The following is a 24,215-nucleotide window of genomic DNA, read 5'->3' as shown; positions in this document are numbered from 1 at the left end:
ATGGGCGGGACCCCGGGAGCCGGGAGCCCCCAGCCAGGACAGGTGTTGGGCTGAGGCGGCCTTCCTGCCGCCTGACCGAGTCTCTCTTCCACCCGACGGTGTTTAGGTCCCGGACTGTCTTCCAGGCGCATTTGTTGGCTTCCTTAGCGAGAGGACCAGATGGTAGGTGGGGAGTTGCGTTCTGGGAAACAGGGATTCCCACTAGACCAGCGGTTCTGAACCTGTGGGTCGCGACCCCTTTGGGGGTCAAACGACCCTCTCACAGGGGTCGCTTAAGACCATTGGAAAACACATGTATAATTATATATTGTTTTTGTGATGAATCACTACGCTTTAATTATGTTCAGTGTGTAACAATGAAAATACATCCTGCATATCTGATATTTACATGACGATTCATAACAGTGGTAACATTACAGTGATGAAGTAGCAACGAAAAAATTTCATGGTTGGGGGTCAGCACAACATGAAGAACTGTATTCAAGGGTGGCGGCATTAGGAAGGTTGAGAACCACTGCCTTAAAGGAAGCTGTCGAGTGGAAGAGCAAGATGGTGGCGGTATAGGCAGACGTGTCCCAGGTCGTGTCCTGGAGCAAATGAAGTGAGCAGCTGAAACTAGTAACATCCACCCCAAATTGGCAAAATCGCTCAGCTGGTGAGACGGTTTGCAGCCGGGAAGACCAGAACTCCCCTGGAAAGGTAAAAGCCCAGGGATTTGGGCAGGAAAGTTTGCCAGACCTCTGAACCCAGAGAGTCGGAGGGAGACCGCGTGGCAGACAGCCGCGTCCCTTGGGACAGGCACAGCCCCTGACAGGGGAAAGGAGAACCGCCAGGGGAACTGAGAGCTGGGTTCTGTGATCACAGAGGACTGAGCCTAAAGGGGGCAGCCTGAAGAGCTGACCAGACCATGCAGTCCCGGTAAGAGAAGAAGCCTACAGAAACCAAGCCTTTCCCGTTTCCGCGGCCAGCGTTTGTTTGTTTGGTTTTACTGAATCCTGTTCATGGGACATTTCGGATACAGACACTCACCTGTGCTGAAGAGAGGGAGAGTGTGCGGAGGAGTGGAATCTGGGGAGAGACTGAGGAGAGAAGGGGGGCCGGGAGAGGTGGCAGCGAATTGAGTTCTGAGACACCCCGGAGCCCAGGTCCGGGGCAGACATTCTCTCTGGAGAGTGAGACTCCTCCCCCCAGCCCCCAGGCAAGGAGCACAGCCACACCCAGATTCCACCCTGTAGGAGATCAAGGATTAAAATAACCTGATCAGTACCTGGGAGTTAACAGGGTCTGGCCTATAGAGGGATTTTCAATCCCAGCAACAACACAGCCCCGGTAACTAACTATTACGCAGCCAGCTCTGGGCAGTGAACCTCCACTGGACAGAGAGGCCCTATAGCCTCAGAGGCCAACCCCAGAACACTCCCACCCAGAGGCTGACCCACAAACTGACTCGTTGCTAAACACAAAATAAGGCAGTCTGGGAAACAAATGCGGCTTGCTTTAAAAAAAGGACTGTGGTTGACAACACAGAGGAACAGTGTATCGCAGGGAAAATCAACACTCTCCTGAATACCTGGCAGGTCTAAGGCGAGCCACACTGAAGAATAGAAGAACCGAAGGACCTTCACTACTGCAATTTTTTTTTTCTTTTTTCACCTTTTAACTACGGAACCAAATTTTTTTTCTTTGTTTTTTTTTCTCCTTTTTTTCCTTTTTTTTTTCTTTCTTCTTTTTTCCATCACCTGATTTTACCCTTTTATTTACTACCTTCTTACTTTTAACCAGTATTATTACTGCTACCATTTTACCATTTTTTTTAAAGTGCCATTTTATTTTCTCTTTATTTTATTTTGGGATTAGTGTTCTCCATTCTATTTTCATCGTTATATTATTGGTTGTTTCTAGTTTGCATTCATCTCCAGGGAGCTGTTGCTGGAATTTGTTGGGATTAATGGCTGTTCTGTAGGAGTATTCTCCTCGTATAAAATAAGTCTCCTCCCCTCTTCCACTTCATTCTCTCTTTTCGCTCTTTCTTTTTCTTTTCTTTTCTTTTCTCGCTTTAATTTTCCCCCCTCCTTTTTCCCAATTTCATTTTTGCACTCCTTTTTTTGGTCCCTACTTTTCTTTTTCCTCTTTTATCTTTTTCTCTTCCTTCTTCCTTATCCCCTAATTCTCTTAATTCAGGTGGTCACCTTTATTTGGGGTTATTAATATCGTGAATATATTTGTGTATAGTGCCTGGTACGTGGTGCCTTGTTGTGTTGTATTTTGTGCCTTTAAATCAACGCAGCAGATCCAAGCAACAGCAACCTCCTGAGCAACAACACCCTCTGCTGAGGAACAGCAGCTGTACGTGAAACCTCGCCCCACCAGCCCGAAGAGCCACCACAGCTGTGAACAGCACCCACCAGAGGAGCTGCTGCCAACTGAAGAGCAGCTGCTACCGCAACTGCCCGAAGAGCAACCACAGACCAAGGAGTCACTGCCACCAAGGGAGCAACCACTGAACGACTCAATGTCTAGATATGTCAGTGAGATCAAACATGCGTAGACAAAGAAACCCCCAAAGGAAAGAGTAGGAGGACTCTCCAGAAAAGCAGCTAAGTAATACAGAGGCAGGCAACATGACAGAAAAAGAATTCAGAATAAGGGTCCTAGAGTGCACAAACCGGATGGAGGAAAAAATCGACAACCTCTGCAAGAAGCTAGAAGAAACAGATGAAAAAATCAACAACTTAAGTAAGACCCAAGGAGAAATGAAGAGTGATATAGCTGAAATGAAAAACTCCATTGAAAGTATCAACAGTAGACTAGGAGAAGCGGAGGACCGAATTAGTGAATTAGAAGAAAAGGAAGCAAAACACACCCAAACTGAACTGCAATTGGAGAAAAAAAATGAAAAGTCAGGAGGAGAGCCTAAGGGTGCTTTGGGACAACATGAAACGAAACAACATACGAATAATAGGGGTACCAGAACAACAGAAGGATGAACAAGGATTAGAAAACCTATTAGAAGAAATAATATCAGAAAACTTCCCTGAGGTGGGGAAGAAAAAAGTCACGCAAGCCCAGAGAGTCCCAAACAAGGTGAACCAAAAAAAAACCCACACCAAGACACATCATAATTACCATGGCAAATGTTCCGGACAAAGAGAGAATCCTACAGGCTGCAAAAGAGAGACGGAAAGTTACATACAAGGGATCTCCCATTAGATTGTCAAATGATTTCTCAACAGAAACACATCAGGCCAGAAAAGAATGGACAGAAATTTACAAAGTGATGCAAAGCAAAGGACTGAATCCAAGAATACTCTATCCAGCAAGGCTATCATTCAAACTTGAAGGGGAAATAAGAAGCTTCACAGACAAAAAAAGGCTAAGGGAGTTTATTACCACCCAGCCAGCAATGCAAGGAATGCTAAAGGGACTGGTATAAAAATAAGAAATAAAAAGCTCAGAAAGAAAACAGCCACACAAAAACAGAAATGGCTACAAACAAGTACCTTTCAATAATAACTTTAAATGTAAACGGACTAAATGCTCCAAACAAAAGATATCGAGTGGCTGAATGGATAAAAAAAACATGACCCATACATCTGCTGTCTACAAGAAACCCACCTCCTTAGAAGGGACTCACACAGCCTGAAAGTGAAAGGATGGAAAAATATCTTTCAGGCAAATGGAAAGGAAAAGAAAGCTGGGGTAGCAATACTTATATCGGACAAAATAGACCTCAAAGTGAAGGCCATAACAAGAGATAAGGAAGGCCACTTCCTAATACTAAAGGGATCAATACAACAAGAAGATATAACTCTGGTAAACATATATGCACCCAATGCAGGAGCACCCAAATTCATAAAAAAAACTCCTGGAAGATATCAAAGGAGAGATCCACAACAATACAATCATAGTAGGGGACTTTAATACACCACTGACAACACTGGATAAGCCCTCTAGACAAACAATCAGCAAAGATACAGCAATCCTAAATGACTCACTAGATCAGATGGACTTAATAGACATCTTCAGAACACTTCACCCCAAAGCCAGGGAATATACATTCTACTCAAATGCTCATAAGACATATTCAAAAATAGACCATATATTGGGTCACAAGCAAAGTATCCCCAAATTCAAGAAGATTGAAATCATAAAAAGCGTCTTCGCAGACCACGATGGCATAATATTAGAAATAAACTACAATAAAAACAACCCAAAGTACTCAAACACCTGGAAGCTGAATAGCATGCCATTACATATTGATTGGGTTACCAATGAAATCAAAGAAGAAATTCGAAACATCCTGGAAACTAATGATAATGAAAACACAACAATCCAAAACCTATGGGACACAATGAAAGCAGTCCTGAGAGGGAAGTTTATAGCTCTACAGGCTTATCACAAAAAAAAAAAACAAGAAAAAATGGTAGTAAATCAGCTAACTCTACAACTCAAAGAATTAGAAAGAGAGCAACAAGAAAACCCCAGATTGAGCAGAAGGAAGGAGATAATAAAGATTAGAGCAGAAATAAATGACATAGAGACCAAAAAAACAATACAGAAAATCAATGAAAACAAGAGCTGGTTCTTTGAAAGGATAAACAAGATTGACAAACCTCTAGCCAGACTCACCAAGAAGCAAAGAGAGAGGACCCAAATAAACAAAACCAGAAACGATAGAGGCGAAATAACCACAGACCCCACAGAAATACTAATGATTGTTAAAAAAATACTATGGACAGCTCTACTCCAACAAACTAGACAGCCTGGAGGAAATGGACAAATTCCTAGAAAAATACAACATTCCAAAACTCAATCAGGAAGAATCTAACAATCTCAACAGGCCAATAACTATGGAAGAAATTGAAGCAGTCATCAAAAGGCTTCCAGCAAACAAAAGCCCAGCACCAGACGGCTTCACAGGGGAGTTTTACCAAACATTCAAGGAAGAACTAAAACCTATCCTCCTCAGACTACTACAAAAAATTCAAGAGGAAGGAACACTTCCAAGCTCATTCTATGAAGCCAGCATCACCCTAATACCAAAACCAGGTAAAGACAACACAATGAAAGAGAATTACAGGCCAATATCCCTCATGAACCTTGATGCCAAAATCCTCAACAAAATCTTAGCAAATCGGATCCAGCAGTACATCAGAAAGATCATACACCATGACCAAGTAGGATTTATCCCAGGGATGCAAGGATGGTACAATATCCGCAAATCAATAAACGTGATACATCACATAAACAAATTGAAAGAAAAAAACCACATGGTCATATCAATTGATGCAGAAAAAGCATTTGACAAAATTCAACACCCATTTTTGATAAAAGCTCTCAGCAAGGTGGGAGTAGTAGTATCATACCTCAACATAATAAAAGCCATATATGACAGGCCCACAGCCAACATCATACTCAATGGACAAAAACTAACACCATTTCCCCCAAGAACAGGAACAAGGCAGGGATGTCCCCTCTCACCACTCCTGTTCAACATAGTACTGGAAGTGTTAGCCATTGCAATTCGGCAAGAAGAAGAAATAAAAGGCATCCAAATTGGAAAAGAGGAAGTAAAACTGTCCTTATTTGCAGACGACATGATATTATACATACAAAACCCTAGAGACTCCATCAAAAAGCTACTAGACTTAATACATGAATTTGGCAATGTAGCAGGATACAAAATTAACCCCAAGAAATCTGAGTCATTTCTATACACCAATAGTGAACTTTCAGAAAGAGATATTATAAAAACAATCCCGTTTACCATCGCACCAAAAAAATTAAGCTACCTAGGAATAAACTTAACTAAAGTGGTAAAAGACCTCTACTCAGAAAAGTACAGGACGTTGAAAAAAGATATAGAGGAAGACATTAACAGATGGAAGAACATACCGTGTTCATGGATTGGTAGAATCAACATCGTTAAAATGTCCATACTACCCAAAGCAATCTATAAATTCAACGCACTTCCCATTAAAATACCAACGGCATACTTCAGAGATCTAGAACGAACTCTCCAAAAATTCATCTGGAATAAAAAAAGAACCCGAATAGCTACAGCAATCCTGAAAAAGACCAAAGTAGGTGGGATCTCAATTCCAGATATCAAGTTGTATTACAAAGCCACTGTTCTCACAACTGTGTGGTACTGGCACAAGAATAGGCATATAGATCAATGGAATAGAATAGAGAGCCCAGAAATCGGCCCGAAACAATATGCTCAATTAATATTTGACAAAGGAGGCAAGAACATACAATGGAGCCAAGATAGTCTCTTCAATAAATGGTGTTGGGAAAATTGGACAGATATATGCAAGAAAATGAAACTAGACCACCAACTTACACCATTCACAAAAAATAAACTCAAAATGGATAAAGGACTTGAATGTACGACAGGAAACCATAAAAATTCTAGAAGAATCCAAAGGCAACAAAATCTCAGACATATGCCGAAGCAATTTCGTCACTGATACTGCTCCTAGGGCACTTGAAACTAAAGAGAAAATGAACAAATGGGACTATATCAAAATAAAAAGCTTCTGCACAACAAAAGAAACCATCAACAAAACAACGAGAAAACCCACTGTGTGGGAAAACATATTTGCCAATGTCATATCTGATAAGGGCCTAATCTCCAAAATCTATAGGGAACTCATCCAACTTAACAAAAGGAAGATAAACAATCCAATCAAAGAATGGGCAAAGGACCTAAATAGACACCTTTCAAAAGAGGACATTCAGAAAGCCAAGAGACATATGAAAACATGCTCAAAGTCACTAATCATCCGAGAGATGCAAATCAAAACAGCAATGAGGTACCACCTCACACCTGTCAGATTGGCTATGATCAACAAATTAACAAACGACAAGTGCTGGAGAGTATGTGGAGAAAAAGGAACACTTGTGCACTGCTGGTGGGAATGCAGACTGGTGCAGCCACTATGGAAGACAGTATGGAGTTTCCTCAAAAAACTGAAAATGGAACTCCCATTTGACCCTGTGATCCCACTTCTAGGAATATATCCCAAGAAACCAGAAACACGAATCAGAAAGGATATATGCACCCCTATGTTCATAGCAGCACAATTCACCATAGCTAAGATCTGGAAACAGCCTAGGTGTCCATCAGTTGATGAATGGATTAGAAAACTGTGGTACATCTACACCAAGGAATACTATGCTGCTCTAAAAAGGAAGGAACTCTTACCATTTGCAACGTCATGGATGGAACTGGAGAGCATTATGCTAAGTGAAATAAGCCAGTCGATGAAGGAAAAATACCACATGATCTCACTCATTCATGGATAATAGAGACCATTATAAAATTTTGAACAATAATAGATACAGAGGCAGAGCTGCCTCAAACAGATTGTCAAACTGCATCAGGAAGGCCGGGGAAGGTTGGGGGGCAGGAGGTAGGGGGGTAAGAGATCAACCAAAGGACTTGTATGCATGCATATAAGCATAACCAGTGGACATAAGACATTGGGGGATAGGGGAGGCTAGGGGACTGTCTAGGGCGGGGGGATAAAATGGACACATATGTAATATCCTTTGTAATACTTTAAGCAATAAATTAAAAAAATAAATAAATAAATAAATAAAATAAATAAAGGAAGCTGTCAGCCAATTCCTTTGCACAAACGAACCTCTGCTCCCCTCATGTGGCCTTTTAAAAAATAACACCTTGTGCTTCTGTCCGTGGTGCTGAAATGTTAGCTAATGTCCTGTGAATTTGATGAAAAATTCTACCCAAAAAACCACAAACAAACAAACAAAAAACAAAACCTACAGAAAACCCTACAAAATCACCGAGGCTGTCCAGGGTGCAATTATTCCTTCCCTGGATGGACTGAGGTCACGGGTCTGGCTTTTGCACCCCTTCCTGTCCCAGCCCTGCCAAGGGAAGCCTTGGCTGCTTCACTGACATGGGGAAGCTGTGCGTTCACTAATTCAGTCCGTAACCTAGAGGCTGCCATGATTGGAGCAGTCAGTCCTGGGGAGGCCACCGTTAACAAGGCAGCCAGTACCGCACCGGTCTCCTTTCCTGAGGCAGCCAGTCAGCCGCGGCCATTGTGATTGCGGCAGCCAGTGCCTTGGATGACACCATTATGGAGGCAGCCAGTCTGTGCAGTGAGGTGCAGGGGTATCGGGAGAAGGTGTTATTCCCACTAGACTCAGCGGCCTCTGTAGGGCATTCCTGAGGCAGTCCTTTCCCTGTAGGCGGCCATTATTGATGCTGTCAGTACCAGGGAGGCTGTTGTTGATGGCAGCTCCAGATGCAGGTTATCATGGGAACATGGTAGTACCACGAGAAAAAAATTCATCTTAAACCTTTGTGTTGAAACCCAGTGTGTTTTTAAAAAATATATTTTTATTGATTTCAGAGATGAAGGGAGAGGGAAAGAGATGGAAACATCAATGATGAGAGAGAATCATGGATCCGCTACCTCCTGTATCCCCCCCATCCCCACTGTGTATTGAGACAAAAACCCCGGCATGTGCCCTGCCCTGGAACCGAACTAGGGACCCTTCAATTTGAAGGCTGACATTCTCCCCACTAAGGCACACTGGCCAGGGCCACAGTTGGTTTTTTTAGAAAGATACATTTCTACTATTTCAGAGAGAAAGATCAGTGATCAGTGATCATCCTAGATTGGCTGCCTTCTGCCAGAAGAAAGAGTGACATGTGTTCTCATCAGCTAAGCGTAAGGAATATCCCTGGCCAGTGTTGTTCGCTGGTTAGAACTTCGGATGCCCAGGGATGGGTCTCTGGTGGGATTCCTGGTCTAGAGCACATACCTGGGACGCAGGTTTTATGGCCAGCCCCGGTCTGGGCTCCTGTGGGAGACAAAGATCCATGTGTCTCTTGCATATTCATGTTTGCTTTTTGTTTCTTCTCTTTCCCCTCCTTCCATTCCTCCCTCCCTTCTTCCCTCTCTCCCTCCCTACCTCCCTCCATCCCTCCCTTCCTCCCTCCCTCCCTCCCTTCCTCCCTCCCTCCCTCCCTCCCTCCCTCCCTCCCTCCCTCCCTCCTTCTCTCTCTGTAAAAAGCATATCCTGTGGTAAGAATTAACAAAAACGTACACAAGAAAAAAGTACAAAATGGAAAAGATTTGGAGGCTGTGAAAAAGCAGCATACCCCTAAAGAAAGGCACCATGATGAGCAGAGCATTCAGCTATGCTGATGTTTTTCCTTGCGATGTGTCTATAAGATAAAAATAAAATGTCCGACTCTCCCTCAGCTGGCAAGGTCCTGACAGAACACGAGGAGGCCACTCTAGCGCGGTCTTGCAGGGTCTCCCAAGCCACCACGTTAGGGGCGAGGATCTCGGTGGGCGAGGCGGGGAGGAGCAGGGGAAAGCGAGGGGTGAAGGAGGTGGGGAATGGACAGAGGAGGGTCTTGCACGTGCTCCCCTGTCCTGCCTTGTGTCGCTTCTGCGAGAGTCACCCACAATGGGAAGATGCGAGCAGACTCAGCTGGTGTCGGTGACCAAGGGACACACAGACCAAGGGACAGACAGATAATCGAGGCCGCAGTGGCCTGTAGAGGTTGACATCCGGGAAGGGACATTACCTCCACAGGAAGAATAGCTCCCTCAGAGGAAGTATTGTTTTCCCAAATGAAGGAGCAATTCATTCACAACATAAGTGGTCCACATACAGGAAAGTGCAGTTCCCCTACAGGAAGAAGGTTTCCTCACAGGAAGTTTGTTTCCCCCACAGGAAGAGGCGTTCTCCCACAGGAAGTTTCCATTCCCTCAGAGGTAGTTGTGATTCCCTCACAGGAAGATAGGTCAACAAACAGGAAAGTGCATTTCCCTCACAGGAATCTGACACACCCTCACAGGAAGAGTCATCCGCACACAGGAAAGTGCATGTCCACAAAAGGAAGAAGGGATTCTAAAACAAAAGAGACACTACCCCACAGGAAAATGTGTTCCTACACGGGAAGGGACACTTCCCCTACAGGAAGGAGTGTTTGCGTCTGGTAGTTTTATATCCAAAAGGAAGTTGATTTTTCATATATGTAAGATAGGTCAGCACACAGGAACGAGTACGTCCCACAAAGAATGAACTGTCTACACACGGAGGTACATTTCCTAGAGAGGAAGAATGGTTCCCCAGAGGAAGTTTGTTTCCACACATGAATGTGTGATTCATTCGCAGCATAATAGGTGCGCATACAGGAGAGTGCATTTCCCCCAAAAGAATAAGGTTTCTTCAAAGGAAAATAGTTTTCCCTATAGGTATAGGCGTTCTCCAACAGGAAGTTTTGATTCCCGCACAGGAAGTTGCATTTCCCCCACAGGAAGAGAGATCGACAACAGGAAAGGGCATTTCCCCCACAGAAAAATGGGACGCTATCACAGGAAAAGAGATCCGCTCAAGGTTAAGTGCATTTTCCCCACAGGAAGCAGGGTCCCTAAAACAAAAGGTACACTCCCCCACAAGAATATGGGTTCCTACATTACAAGGGTCATTTCCACCACAGGAAGGAGGGTTCACAGTCGGAAAATTTTGTTTCTACAAGAAGATGGCTTTCCATCAGTGGAAATAGTTCTGCACTCAGGATCCTGCATGTCCTGTAAAGAATGAAGTGTGTACACACCAGAAGTGATATTACCTCCAGAGGAAGAATAGTTCCCCCAGTGGAAGTATTTTTCCCCCACATGAGGAAATGTTCTTCACAGCATAATAAGTCCGCATTTTTGGAAAGTGCATTTCCTACATAGCAGGAAGCATGTCTCAAAGGAAGGTAGTTTCCCCGCAGGAAGAGGTGCTCTCAAAACGGAAAGGATGCTCGCACAAATAGGGGCCATTTCTTCACAGGAAGAGAGATCTGCACAAAGGAAATTGCATTTCCCCTTAAGGAGGAAGGGTTCCTACAATGGAAGGATAACTCCCCAGTAGGAAAATCAGTTCTCATTTCGGATGGGACATTTCCCAACAGGAAGGAGGGTTCACAATTCAGAAGTTTGGTTTCCACACGGGATGTTGCGTTTCCATTACAGGTCGAAAGCTCTGCACACAGGAAAGTGCATTTCCCCCACAGTACGTTGGCTTCCCAAAGCAGAAGGAAAATTTCAACCAAAGGACAAAAGCTTCCCCACCGTAAGTTTGGTATCCCCACAGGAAGATGGATTCCAACACAGGAAAATCGGTTTGGATAATGAAAAGTGCATTTCACACACGGGAAAAAGGGTTTCCTTGGAACAAGTGAATTTCCCCCACAGGAATAGTTCTTCTCCCACAGGAAGTTTCATTTCCACCACACCAATATGCACCTCCCTCACATGAAAATAGTTTCACACAAAAGAGAATGCAGTTCCCACACTAGAAATAGGATTCTCACAAAGAATTTGCAATACCCTCAAAGGAAGGTGGGATTCGCTCAAAGGAAGATACATATGCAAACAGGAAAGTGCATGTCCCACAAAGGGTGAAGTGTTCAGACACAGAAAGGGACATTTCCCCCAGAGGAAGAATGGATCCCTCAGAGGAAGTATTGTTTCCCCAAGTGAAGGAGCCATTCATTCAGAGCATAATCGGTAAGCATACTGGATATTGCAGTTCCCCTACAGGAAGAAGGTTTCCTCACAGGGTGTTCGTTTCCCCCACAGGAATAGGTGTTCTCTAACAGGAAGTTTCCATTCCCCCACAGGAAGGTGCGAGTCCCTCACTGCAAGATAGGTCCACAAACAGGAAAGTGCATTTCCCACACTGGAAGTTGAGACGCCCTCACAGGAAGAGTCATCCACACACAGTAAAGTGCATTTCCCCCACATGAAGAACGTTTCCTCAAAGGAAGTTTGTTTCCCCTATAGGTAGAGGCGTTCTCCAACAGGAAGTTATGATTCCCCCACAGCAAGGTGCGATTCCCTCACAGGAGGACAGGTCCACAACAGGAAAGTGCATTTCCCCCACAGAAAAATGGGACGCTTTCACAGGAAAAGAGATCCGCACACAGGAACATGCATTTCAGCAACAGAAAGTAGGGTTCCTAAAACAATAGGGACACTCTCTCATATAATATGTTTTCCTACAGCCAGCGGACATTTCCCCCACAGGAAGGAGTGTTCACCATGGGAAAGGGATAGAGATGGAAACATCAATATTTCCCGGGAGCCGGTCCATCCTGCTGTTTCAAGTGATCTGGCATATATGATATACTGTTCTTAATATGTTTGCTCACCTTCTTGGCCCTATGTGCTTTAACCAAGGTCACCTCTTTGAGAAAGGTTGTTTCCCCAGGTAGGTTTTCTCCCCTGAAGTTAGGGAGGGAATTAACCCCCTTAACTAAGTGCCATGTGGGTAATTATTCACATTAACTACGAACAATCATGCTTAAGCTACATAATATTTACTCCCTGGAATGGAGATAAGAAACGCCCTAACCTTTGGAATAGAGATTGATAGGATTGGAATCAACTGCTATAAATACAGATGTAACAAGACAACAAGAGACAGAACTTAGAAGACAGAACCAAAAGACACAGAACCTAGACACAGAACCTACACAGAACCTACGGACAGAAGAAATTAGCTGGAGAGAACATGTCAAATGATCCTGGACAGAAACTGGCCAAAGAACCTTGAGACAGAACCTAGTGAGAGAACATGGCAAAAGATCCTGGACAGAAACTGGCCACAGAACCTAGATACAGAACCTACACAGAACCTAGACACAGAACCTACACAGAACCTAGAGACAGAAGAACTTCGCTGGAGAGAATATGGCAAAAGATCCTGGACTGAACCTGAGTACAGAAATTGGCAAGGAATCCTCGCACCTTCCTATTTCTAGTCACCTGACTACAACCTGGTGACTGAACCTGGCTGGAGAACCTAGCAAGAGAACATGAACACAGAACCTGGCTGGATATCCTAACCAAAACTTCGCTGGAGATCCTGAACAGAACTTGGCTGGAGATCCAGGCTAGAGATCCTGGCTAGGCTGCTGATCAACTGAACGCTGTCTCTGTGTCATTCCTTCTTCGCTGACTCCGTCCACAACTTTGGGGACCCCTGGACCTGCTGGGGTTGGACCCCAGCATCTGGTGCCAGAACCGGGACCTCTAGGTAAGCCCCACTCTCGGGATGGATAGGACTCTACCGTAGGAAGAGGGTGGATAGTCTTCGCCGACTCCATCCACACCTTTGGGAAACCCTGGAACAGGATTCCCCTAGGTAAGACCCCCCCCAATGAGAACCCCCACATTCAGGACTCATAAGACTCCACCAGGGTACTGCAGACCCCCCTATAGAGGATAAGTAGGGTAAGAATGTGGATAGTACAGAACTTAGATTGAGAAGATGTGCCATACTGAGTCCAAAGAAAGAAGACTCTGTATTGATTCTTAGATTGAGAAGATGTGCCATACTGAGTCCAAAGAAAGAAGACTCTGTATTGATCTTTAGATTAGGAAGATGTGCCATACTGAGTCTAAAGAAATAAGACTCTGTATTGATCTTTGAACACATATGCTTGCTAGCAGAGGAATTAAGGTTACACCCAGTCAGACAGAACGTTTTATACAAGAAGTATGTCCATGCTTTTCTGAGGAAGGAAAGGTAAATGGAAAGGCATGGGAGGAGGTAGGCCCAAGGAGCCTTACCCTTAACCCCACTGCAGTCTTTCCACCGCAGGAAAGTGCAGGATTGGCTAGCTCTCCCTGGGGTGATAGATCAGTACTAAGGTAATAGCGGAAAGCGCCGATCCTACTCTTAAAATGGATACAAGAGAGCATTTGGGGTTTTTCTTTTTAATGCCTGCTTTTAAAAAATAAAAAAGGGGGAATATGCCTGAAGCCGGTCCATCCTTGCTGTTTCAAGGGACCTGGCATATATGGCATATTGTTCTTAATATGTTTGCTCACCTTTTTGGCACTATGTGCTTTAACCAAGGTCACCTCTTTGAGAAAGGTTGTTTCCCCAGGGAGGGAATTTCCCCTGAAGTTAGGGAGGGAATAAACCCCCTTAAGTAAGTGCCAGGTGGGTAATTAGTCACTTTAACTACGAACAATCATGCTTAAGCTACATAATCTTTACTCCCTGGAATGGAGATAAGAAACGCCCTAACCTTTGTAATAGAGATTGATAGGATTGGAATCAACTTGTATAAATACAGATGTAACAAGACAACAAGAGACATAACTTAGAAGACAGAACCAATAGACACAGAACCTACACAGAACCTAGAGACAGAAGAACTTCGCTGGAGAGAACATGGCCACAGAACGTAGAGACAGAACCTAGTGAGAGAACCTGGCTGAAGAACCTAGAAACAAATCCTGGCTACACAACCTGGATAGAACATGGCAAGAGAACCTGACTAGAACCTGGTGACTGAACCTGGCTGGAGAACCTGGACAGAACCTGGCTGGAGAACCTAGTGAGGTAACATGGCTACAGAACCTTGCTGGAGAACCCGGAGAACCTAGCAAGAGAACATGGACACAGAACCTGGCTGGATATCCTAACCAGAACATCGCTGGAGATCCTGAGCAGAACCTCTCTGGAGATCCAGACCAGAACTTGGCTGGAGATCCTGGCTAGGCTGCTGATCAACTGAACACTGTCTCCGTGTCCTTCCTTCTTCGCCGACTCTGTCGACGCTTTTGGGAACCCCTGGACCTGCTGGGGTTGGACCCCGGCAAATGATGAGAGAGAATCATGGATCAGCTGCCTCCTGTATCACCCCCTCCCCACTGGGGATCCAGCCTGCAACGAGGGCATGTGCCCTGACCGGGAATCAAACCAGGGACCCTTCAATACACAGGTTGACACTCTCCCCACTGAGGAACACTGGCCAGGGCCACAGTGGTTTTTTCTTAGAAATATGCATTTCTACTATTTCAGAAAAGAAGAAAGATCAATGATGAGTGATCATCCTAGATTGGCTGCCTTCTGCCAGAAGAAAGAGTGGCATGTGTTCTCATCTGCTCAGCAGAAGGAATAGGCCCTGGCCAGTGTTGTTCACTGGTTAGACCTTCGGATGCCCAGGGAAGGGTCGCTGGTGGGATTCCAGGTCCAGAGCACATACCTGGGATGCAGGCTTCATTGCCTGCCCCGGTCTGGGCTCCTGTGGGAGCCAAAGATCCATGTGTCTCTTGCATATTCATGTTTGCTTTTTTGTTTCTTCTCTATCCCCACCCTCCCTCCCTCCCTCTGTCTGTAAAAAACATATCCTCTGGTAAGAATTAACCAAAACATAAACAAGAAAAACGTACAAAGAAGGAAAAGATTTGGAGGCTGTGAAAAAGCAGCATACCCCTAAAGAAAGGCACCATGATGAGCGGAGCATTCGGCTCCGCTGATGTTTTTCCACGGAATGTGTCTATAAGATAAAAATAAAATGTCTGAGTGTCTCTCAGCTGGCCAGATCCTGACACAACAGGACGAGGCCATTCTAGCGTGGTCCTTGCAGGGTCTCCCAAGCCACCACGTTGGGGCGAGGCTCTGCGGCGGGGGGCGAGGCCAGGAGGAGCAGAGGAAAGCGAGGCGTGAAGGAGGCGGGGAATGGACAGAGGAGGGTCCTGCACGTGCTCCCCTCTACTGCGTTGTGTCGCTGCTCCCAGAGTCCCCCCCACTGAGAAGATGGGAGCAGACTCACCCGGTGTCAGTGACCGAGGGACATACAGGCTGAGGGACACACAGACTGAGGGACACATAGACCGAGGGACACAGAGACCGAGGGACACACAGATAATCGAGGCCGCAGTGGCCTGGAGAGGTGACATCCGGGAACCTGTGACCACTGTGTTGGTTCCTTTTATCCTCCCAGATGTACCTTCTCAGAGGTTTTTGACTCCAGAACCCTGGATTCCAGTTCCACAGACAGCACCTACTTCATGGTGACTCTGCCCAAGACCCAAGACCTCTCTGGACAACCATTCACACATCAGTTGTTTGGAAAGTGATCTCAAACTTATTCTATATAGTTATTGCATGTATGAAAAATAAATCAGAGCCAAGCAGTCATCTGTTTGATGTATTATACATTTGTATCATACATACATTTTAGTTTAGAAAATGACATTTCTCATTCAAAGTTGCCTTCCTAAGTGTAATTAAGTGAGCATGTTAAAAACTTTGTAAGAGTGAATGTTTTACTTGGCAAATGTTTAGAAACTTGGTAAGTATTACTGTGTATCGCTGCCCAAGGAACTGTTGGGGGTCATGTGTTGTCACCAAAGCAGAATGTTTGCTCAATGACTGGTCCCCTTGTTGAGACAACCTTCATGGTTTTCCCTTCATTCTGTTATGAACCTATAGGCAGAAGGTAGAATTAGGCTTGTACTGATGCCACAGCTCCCACCTGCTGTGATGATGGAAACAGGCCTGATACTCCAAGCATCATGAGAACACCAGCAAGCGAGGCTCAATGACTGAGCGTTGACCTATGAACCAAGAAGTCCCCTTGATTCCTGGTAAGGGCACCCCCATCACCTGATTGTTTCTCTTTGTCTCCCTGTCCCTCTGTGTCTCAGATCAAGAACAACAGATTTAAAATAAAACTGGAAACTGTCCAATCTGCTCCTATCCTCCTCCCAAAAGGTATCAGATTTTACTGAAAACACCCACCACTTGTCTTCCTTAGTCATCGTGAGAATTCCAGTTCATGAATGTTCAGAGCATCTCAGTTTCAAACGTGCGTGCACATCTACACCCAAACAGCGGAGCTTCGCATCCTGGAGAATTTTCCATTTCCTTCCAAAGGAAGTGAGATGTCTCACACTGGAAATGGAAACAAATGGTAGGAAAAGCTGGGCATGGAGATCAAGGCTAATCATTGCAACCTGGGAATGATGTACTCAACAAATCACAGCATGAATAGTCAAACCAGAACATTCCTGTACGTGGAGGTTTGGGCACGGGGACACCAACATTTTTAATGTGAATGAGCACTTGATTGTGCAAAGCTTTCCTTCCCCCCCTGAGAGATACTCAGCAGAGGTGCTGAGCCACTTGGAAATGTGTGCTGTTTCAATGCGATGCTGGGGGTGGGGGTTTGCCCCTCCTGGCCTGAGCGAGAGAGCCCAGCTTCCAATGTGCACAGGGCCCCTGCTTGGGTGTCAACAGCTCCATGACTGTGGGCTGGCTCCTCCCGAGTCCGCTGAGACCCACAGAAAACAATATCCCAACTGGCAGATTTCTCCTGGTCCTGAGGTGTTTCAGGATTGGGTTAATGAGGGAAAACACAAGTATGAAGGTGTGGCTCAAAGGTTGCTTCTGAGAGTTTCAGGTCACCCACCCAAGCCCTCAGTCATTGGAGGGAATGAGGTTTCAATTCTTCACATAGAAATGCCATCATTTTTTAAAATATATTTTTTATTGATCTCAGATAGAAAGGGAGAGGAAGTGGGGGGAGACGAGAGAGAGAGAGAGAGAGAGAGAGAGAGAGAGAGAGAGAGAGAGAGAAACATCCATGATGACAGAGAATCATGGATCCGCTCCCTCTTGCAAGCCCTACACTGGGCATCAAGCCCACAACCCGAGCATGTGCCCTGACCAGGAATTGAACCCTAACCTCCTGGTTCATAGGTCGATGGTCAAGCACTGAGCCACACCAGCCTGGCAGGAGAGGGAAGGTCATGGTCCCAGTTCGTGGGTTTGGTGACCCCTTCAGGAGCTCTCCTCCAGGAACAGGTGCTGTGCTAGGTCCCTCAGGCTGAGGGGTGATGGGCCCACACCGCGTGTGCCTGCTCCCTGCATTGATGTCCGTCTGCTCTGTTGTAAGAAAAGAGGGGCCTCTGGTTGCTGTGGCCCCGTCGCCTCACTAAGCAGACGCTACCTGTTCCCTGGAGCCTCGCTGGACTCCCACCATGGGCCCATCAGCATCAGTGCTCCAGGCCTCGCTGGACATTACCTGTGAACCGGTGGCCAGGAATGACCGACACGGCCTGCCTGCTCTGCTCACGCGGGTCCATGGCCCATCAGACTCCCCATAAGAAACGTGCAGTGAAGGATTTCTGACGGGTCAGGGGAGGGTTAGACACGCGGACCCAGGTACAAGGCCAGCACCAGGAGCTGCTGCGAGGTGGGCTTCGCACACACTGTGAGGTGAGGTGCACCTAGCAGCTCTCAGCAGGGTGGCGAGGGCCTGTGTCCTGGTCACTCGCAGTGCCGCATGCCCAGGCTCAGTGGGAGGGGGTAGCCCGGGGGAGGCGCATGCCTGACCCCACGCCTCCTGCTCAGGCAGCCAAGTCCACGCAGAACAGTGGGGCTGCGCGAGCTCTAAACTGTCTCCCGGGCCCCACGCCCTCTGCCTCCCTTGTCCACCTCAAGGCCTGGCAGACGCAGTTCACCGAGAGACGCACGTTTTAGGCACCTGAGCCAGAGTCGCCGGTGCTGACCACACTCTGAATGACACTCCAAAGCCTGGGTCACCCTCCCGCTTTATAGCTTGGAAAGGGGCACAGAGACTTTGGGGGTCTTGCCTTAGGACACACAGTTGTGAGGGCAGAGCTGAGACTCAAAACCTTGTGGGCAGACCTGGCGCCCACATGCTATGCCCCAGGCAAGATGCCATTGCTACAGAGGCAGCAAGTAGAGGGCGACCAGTGCCCAGACTGAGGCAGCACAGGTGTGTGCACACACACACACACAAACACACACACACACACACACACACACACACACACGTACACACACACCTGTACACACCCTCTCTGGCTTTCACCTCTGAGGCTACAGAGGTCTGAGGAATCAGGGGCGGAGCCAGGAGAAGCCTAGGGGTTGTTGGGGTCCTACTCATGTTCCTGGTGAGTCTGTCTCAATCCCTCTCCCTGGCAGGAACCTCACTGGACTGATGACAGATTCCTACCTTCCCGGGTTCAGGTCTGTGGCTGAGCGTTCTCTGAGGCCCTCCTGGAACTCTGCTTTCAGTGATGAGGGGGATGAGGCATGTCGGCTTCAGGTTTGTCTGGACACAAAATTTATTAAAACGAGGCCAAAAACACCATGAGGGACATGGATGTTGACATCCCCATAGCACTTAAGGAACTGTTTGTCTATTGCCTCTCCTCTTGAAAGTGGAGGATGTTTGACCAGTTACTTCTGTACTAAATACACTCTTGGGGAAGGAAAGGAGCCTGCAGGCTTACTCTGAAGCCCCCTCAGAGCTGGGGTATGAGGTATGTGGTGCCGACAGTTGCCCTGTGGCTACTGAGGTGCAATTTAGGGCTCATGATGCATCCTCCCTGCAAACACCGGGCTTCTCCCCTGAGTGTGTCCTCTGGTGTCTGATGAGAGATGACTTATCTCTAAAGCCACCCCCACACTCACTGCACACATAGGGCTTCTCCCCTGAGTGTGTCCTCTGGTGTCTGATGAGAGATGACTTATCTGTAAAGCCTCGCCCACACTCCCTACACACATATGGCTTCTCTCCTGAGTGTGTCCTCTGGTGTCTGATGAGAGATGACTTATCTGTAAAGCCTCGCCCACACTCCCTACACACATACGGCTTCTCTCCTGAGTGTGTCCTCTGGTGTCTGATGAGAGATGACTTATTTGTAAAGCCTTGCCCACACTCCCTACACACATACGGCTTCTCTCCTGAGTGTGTCCTCTGGTGTCTGATGAGAGATGACTTATCTGTAAAGCCTCGCCCACACTCCCTACACACATAGGGCTTCTCCCCTGAGTGTTTCCTCTGGTGTCTGATGAGAGATGACTTATCTCTAAAGCCTCGCCCACACTCCCTACAAACATAGGGCTTCTCTCCTGAGTGTGTCCTCTGGTGTCTGATGAGAGATGACTTATCTCTAAAGACTCCCCCACACTCACTGCAAACATAGGGCTTCTCCCCTAAGTGTGTCCTCTGGTGTCTGATGAGAGATGACTTATCTGTAAAGCCTCGCCCACACTCACTGCACACATAGGGCTTCTCTCCTGTGTGTGTCCTTTGGTGTCTGATGAGAGATGACTTATCTGTAAAGCCTCGCCCACACTCCCTACACACATAATGCTTCTCTCCTGAGTGTGTCCTCTGGTGTCTGATGAGAGGTGACTTATCTCTAAAGCCTCGCCCACACTCCCTACACACATAGGGCTTCTCCCCTGAGTGTGCCCTCTGGTGTCTGATGAGATGTGACTTCTTTGTAAAGCCTCGCCCACACTCCCTGCACACATAGGGCTTCTCCCCTGAGTGTGTCCTCTGGTGTGTGTCGATATGTGACTTATCATTGAAGCCTTGCCCACACCCTCCATGCTTGATTGTTACAATTTTTGACATTCTTACTTCCACAAATAATTTGCCTGTGTTCTTTGCATTAACATTCTGGCCTGTGCTGGGCTCTTCCTCCATTATTCTCTCATGGTCACTGGAGCTCCCTGTTTGTCCGTTTGGAGGCTTGAAAGAGGCCCTTGAAGTTCCCCTGTGCCTGATCCTTTTAAGAAAAGGTTTGGACCTCCATTTGACCTCTTGACCTTCAGCTTTGTCATTCCAGCCATGTGGACCAGTCTGTTGCTGCTGCTGTTGATTCTGACGCTCTGGGCCAGCTTCCTCCGCCTGGACGTGTTTTCCTGCAGATGCTCCTGGCAGAATCTCAGAGGGGTGATTGCGTTTCACATGTTGGCTGAGGAATGTCCGACTGGAGAAGGCCACAGAGCAGGAGGGACATGGGTGGATCTCTGGCTTTGGTTCTGCTGGAGAAGAAAGTTTTGGTCAGGGCAGGTGTGGGCAAGCCTGCCTGTGCCGTACGCTCTGTCTCCTGGTAAGACCCGTCCCCGGAATCATTCTAGCTGTGTTGACAGTGCAAGCTCTGCCTCCCACAAAGTGTTCCTTCACTGTCTACTTTTCTTTTTCTTTGTCTGCACTACTCTTCTTCAGAAATCCAGAGACCCCATATCAAAAGTCTTTTCTACAGCCCTGGCCAGTGTGGATCAGTGGATAGAGCCTCAGCCTGTGGACGGAAAGGTCCTGGGTTTGATTCCCATCAAGAGCATGTGCCTTGGTTGCAGGCTTCTCCCCAGCCTGGGCCCTGATCTGGGCGTGTGCAGGAGGCAGCCAGTCAATGTGTTTCTCTCACATCGACATTTCTCTTTGTCTTTCCTCCCTCTTCCATTCTCTCTAAAAATCAATGGAAAAATATCCTGGGATGAGGATTGAAAAGAAAAAAGGTCTTACAGATCAAGGACCATCAGAAGGCATTTCACTCCTTATATGGGTTGGACTATTGTGACCTTTCCATATACATGTGTCTTCTAAGTCATGTTAAAGAGAAAAACCACAGGCCTGGCCAGGTAGCTCAGTGGTTGAGCATCAACCCATGAACCAGGACGTCACCAGTTTGATTCCTGGTCAGGGCACATGCCAGGTTTTGTGCTCGATCCCAGCAGGAGGCAGCTGATCCATGTTGATATTTCTATCCCTCTCTTCATTTCCCTTCCTCTCTCTCTCAAATTACTAAAAATATTTAAAAATAGAGAAACCATAGGCCCCAACTAGCAATTGCTTCTCTCTCAGTTTTCCACAAATCACAAAATGGAAATATGTCCTTCCTCACACAGTATTCCTACTTGATTTCTTTCAGTGTTAGCCTACTTCAAATACACTACAAAGTCCTGTTTCAGAATATCTTTCCAACCATCCCCTAGCCAGTTTGGATCAGTAGAGAGAGCGTCGCCTTGGGGACTCCAGGGTCCTGGATTTGATTCTAGTCAAGGGCACATACCTGGGTTGCTAGCTCAATCCCCAGCCCTGGTTGGGGTGTCTGTGGGAGACAAGCTATTGATGTTTCTCTCTCTGTCTCTCCCCCTTCTACTCTCTCTCAAAAAATAATCAGTGGAAAAATATCCCTGGGTGAGGATTAACAACAACAACAAAAATATTTCCCCAACCTGCTTCTTACACTCCTGACTCCCGTACCTCTCCAGCCAGTCCGCCTTCCTCTCTCACTTGGAGTTGAAATAATCTCGGAGGGGATTCCCCACTGAAGTTTATTTCCCCAAAAAATTAACAAAGCATAGTTTTAGAACATGCCACTCTGCAGCTGAAAACTGCTCAGTTGTCCCGTCTCACTCAAGAAAGTCCCCAGTATCTCAGCTTGGATCATAGGCACTGTATTTCCCGGCTGCTAGGCATCTGTCCAACCTCTGTTCTTGCCCTCTGTACTGAGACTGAGACGGGAGTAGCCCTCAGCCAGCTCAACACCCCACCTCTTTCCTTCCCTGCACCAGCCAATCCCTCTGCCTGGGACCTTGTGACACAACTGTTGTAAATGTTGTCTCCTGAGAAAGCCTTCCCTTGACCTTTGCAATCCGACACACCCACCTTCCCCTCACACTGATCCCTAGGCACTTGTCCTGGGCCCGTTTTCTCCAAAGCGCTAACCACTGTGTGATATTAAGCACATGCACATATGTCTGCCGAGGCTTCCATCCTTCACCAACCAGCTGCTCAGGAGCAGTGATTCTGATCATCGTGCTAATCTGTATTTCCAGCTCCCAGAACCCTGTGTGGCACCGAGTAGGAATTCACATGACAAGTCAAAAAATAATGAATGAATGCATGTTAACACACACATTTCATTTAGAAATATGCAGTAAATGAAGAAGAAACAGCTAAAGTGTTAAAAAAAAAAAAAAAAAAAAAAAAAACAACAACCCAAAAACAACCACCTTGATGAGAGAGCTGGTTAAGTGCCTGAGACCTTTTTTTTTTTTTTTTTTTTTGCCTCTAATCCTTTCAGCACTATATGATGCTGTGCATTTTGTGCATGAAGTATTTTTAAAAATGGAACACAAATTGGCCCTGGCCATTGTGGCTCAGTTGGTTGAGCATTGTCACATTCACCCAGAGGTAGCCAGTTTGATTCCTGGTCAGGGCACATGTCAGGGTGGTGGACTTGATCCCCAGTAGAGAGAATGCAGGAGGCAGCAGATTGATATTTCTCTCCCTCTCTCTTCATCTCTGTCCCTAAAACCAATACAAGCATATTTTTAAAAATTAGAACAAAAATAAAAATATTAAAATTATTCTTAAGAATCAAAGACCTATGTGATGAGCCATCAATTTCTGAAGCATCTGATTTGAAGCTTTGCTGACTCTAGAGTGGATTTTACTCTACTTGAGAGTTGGAGCATGAAAACTTCTAAGAATTCTTTCTTTCCATGTTGAAGAAGAGTGGTGCCCACCTCTCCCGGCCACAAGCTCTGTCTTCCACTTGCTGCCCCACTTGATGCCCAGCTTTTGGCCATACTCTTCTCCATACCAGACCAGCAGCTCACAGCCCGTCCTCACGACCCGGCAGGTTCGGTAGAAAATCTGCCTGTGATATTGAAAGGCCACCAGGTTCTGTTCTTCCTCATCCCGGGCGCAGTTCACATACCTGGCGTTGAGGCAGATGAAAGGAAAGAAAACCACAGGCGATGAGCTTCCACTACCTGTCATATCGTGTCCAGATCCTCACTGACGCGTAAGGCCCTCAGCACTGATGGCACCCACCCCCATGTTCCTGGGGAAACTTCTGTTCAATGTCCAAGCCTCTGTCACAAGGTCATGTGAATTCCTGTCTCTACGTCCTGCTCACAGGTCTCATCCTGCCTAATGCCATTTCCAAAGCCTCATTCCAGACTTCCCCATCAAACCCGGTGGCCTCTAGCTTCTCTAAGCTGTAAGTCAGGTTCTGTGTTACACCCCAGGACTCGGGGCTTGCTCTAGGACTCACATCATTCAACACTCAGTCCAAGTCTACCTTCTCTTCAGAGGCCTTTGTCGAGTCTCCCCACACTTTATTGAAGGCATCATTCAGTTGCCTCCCCCAGGTTCCCACAGAAATGTCGAGGTCTCTCTTTCTTAGAAAAATAACACAGAACAATAGTAGTTTATTCATAATCTGTCTCCCCTGACACAAGAGAGCTCCTCAGGAAAGGGCCATGAGCACTATGACTCTGCAGGCTCCAACATCCAGTTCTAGTTAGAACTGAGTCTGGGATGATGTGCTGACCTCACAGGTTTAGACTATCCTTGGTTCAAGGCTATCTGGGCACTGGGAACTTCTTGAAAAATAGGAAAATTAGAGTTAAATGTTTATGAAATAAAATGTTTCATGTCCGTCTGCAGTAAGTCCTCCCTAGGGACATGGATTGTGTGATCTGTGTAAGTAATGAATTCCTTCCTCTAAACTGGAATATAGTAAGGGTTTAACTAATGTCAGTTAGACAAATCACAGAGTAATCCAGGGTCCTCAAGGTTTTTCCCA

At 46.4% G+C, this 24,215-nt stretch overlaps 1 pseudogene across 1 annotated transcript in view; it reads right to left on the bottom strand.

Moving 5' to 3' along the window:
- Window positions 1-24,215, bottom strand: part of LOC308512516 (histone-lysine N-methyltransferase PRDM7-like) — a 45,042-nt pseudogene that overhangs the window by 12,911 nt on the left and 7,916 nt on the right. The window lies entirely within an intron of this gene.

Source organism: Myotis nattereri (assembly GCF_964212035.1).
Source record: "Myotis nattereri genome assembly, chromosome: Y".
Classification (NCBI taxonomy): domain Eukaryota; kingdom Metazoa; phylum Chordata; class Mammalia; order Chiroptera; family Vespertilionidae; genus Myotis; species Myotis nattereri.
The sequence above is the reverse complement of the archived record's forward strand: the minus strand, read 5'-3'. Positions and strand labels throughout refer to the sequence as shown.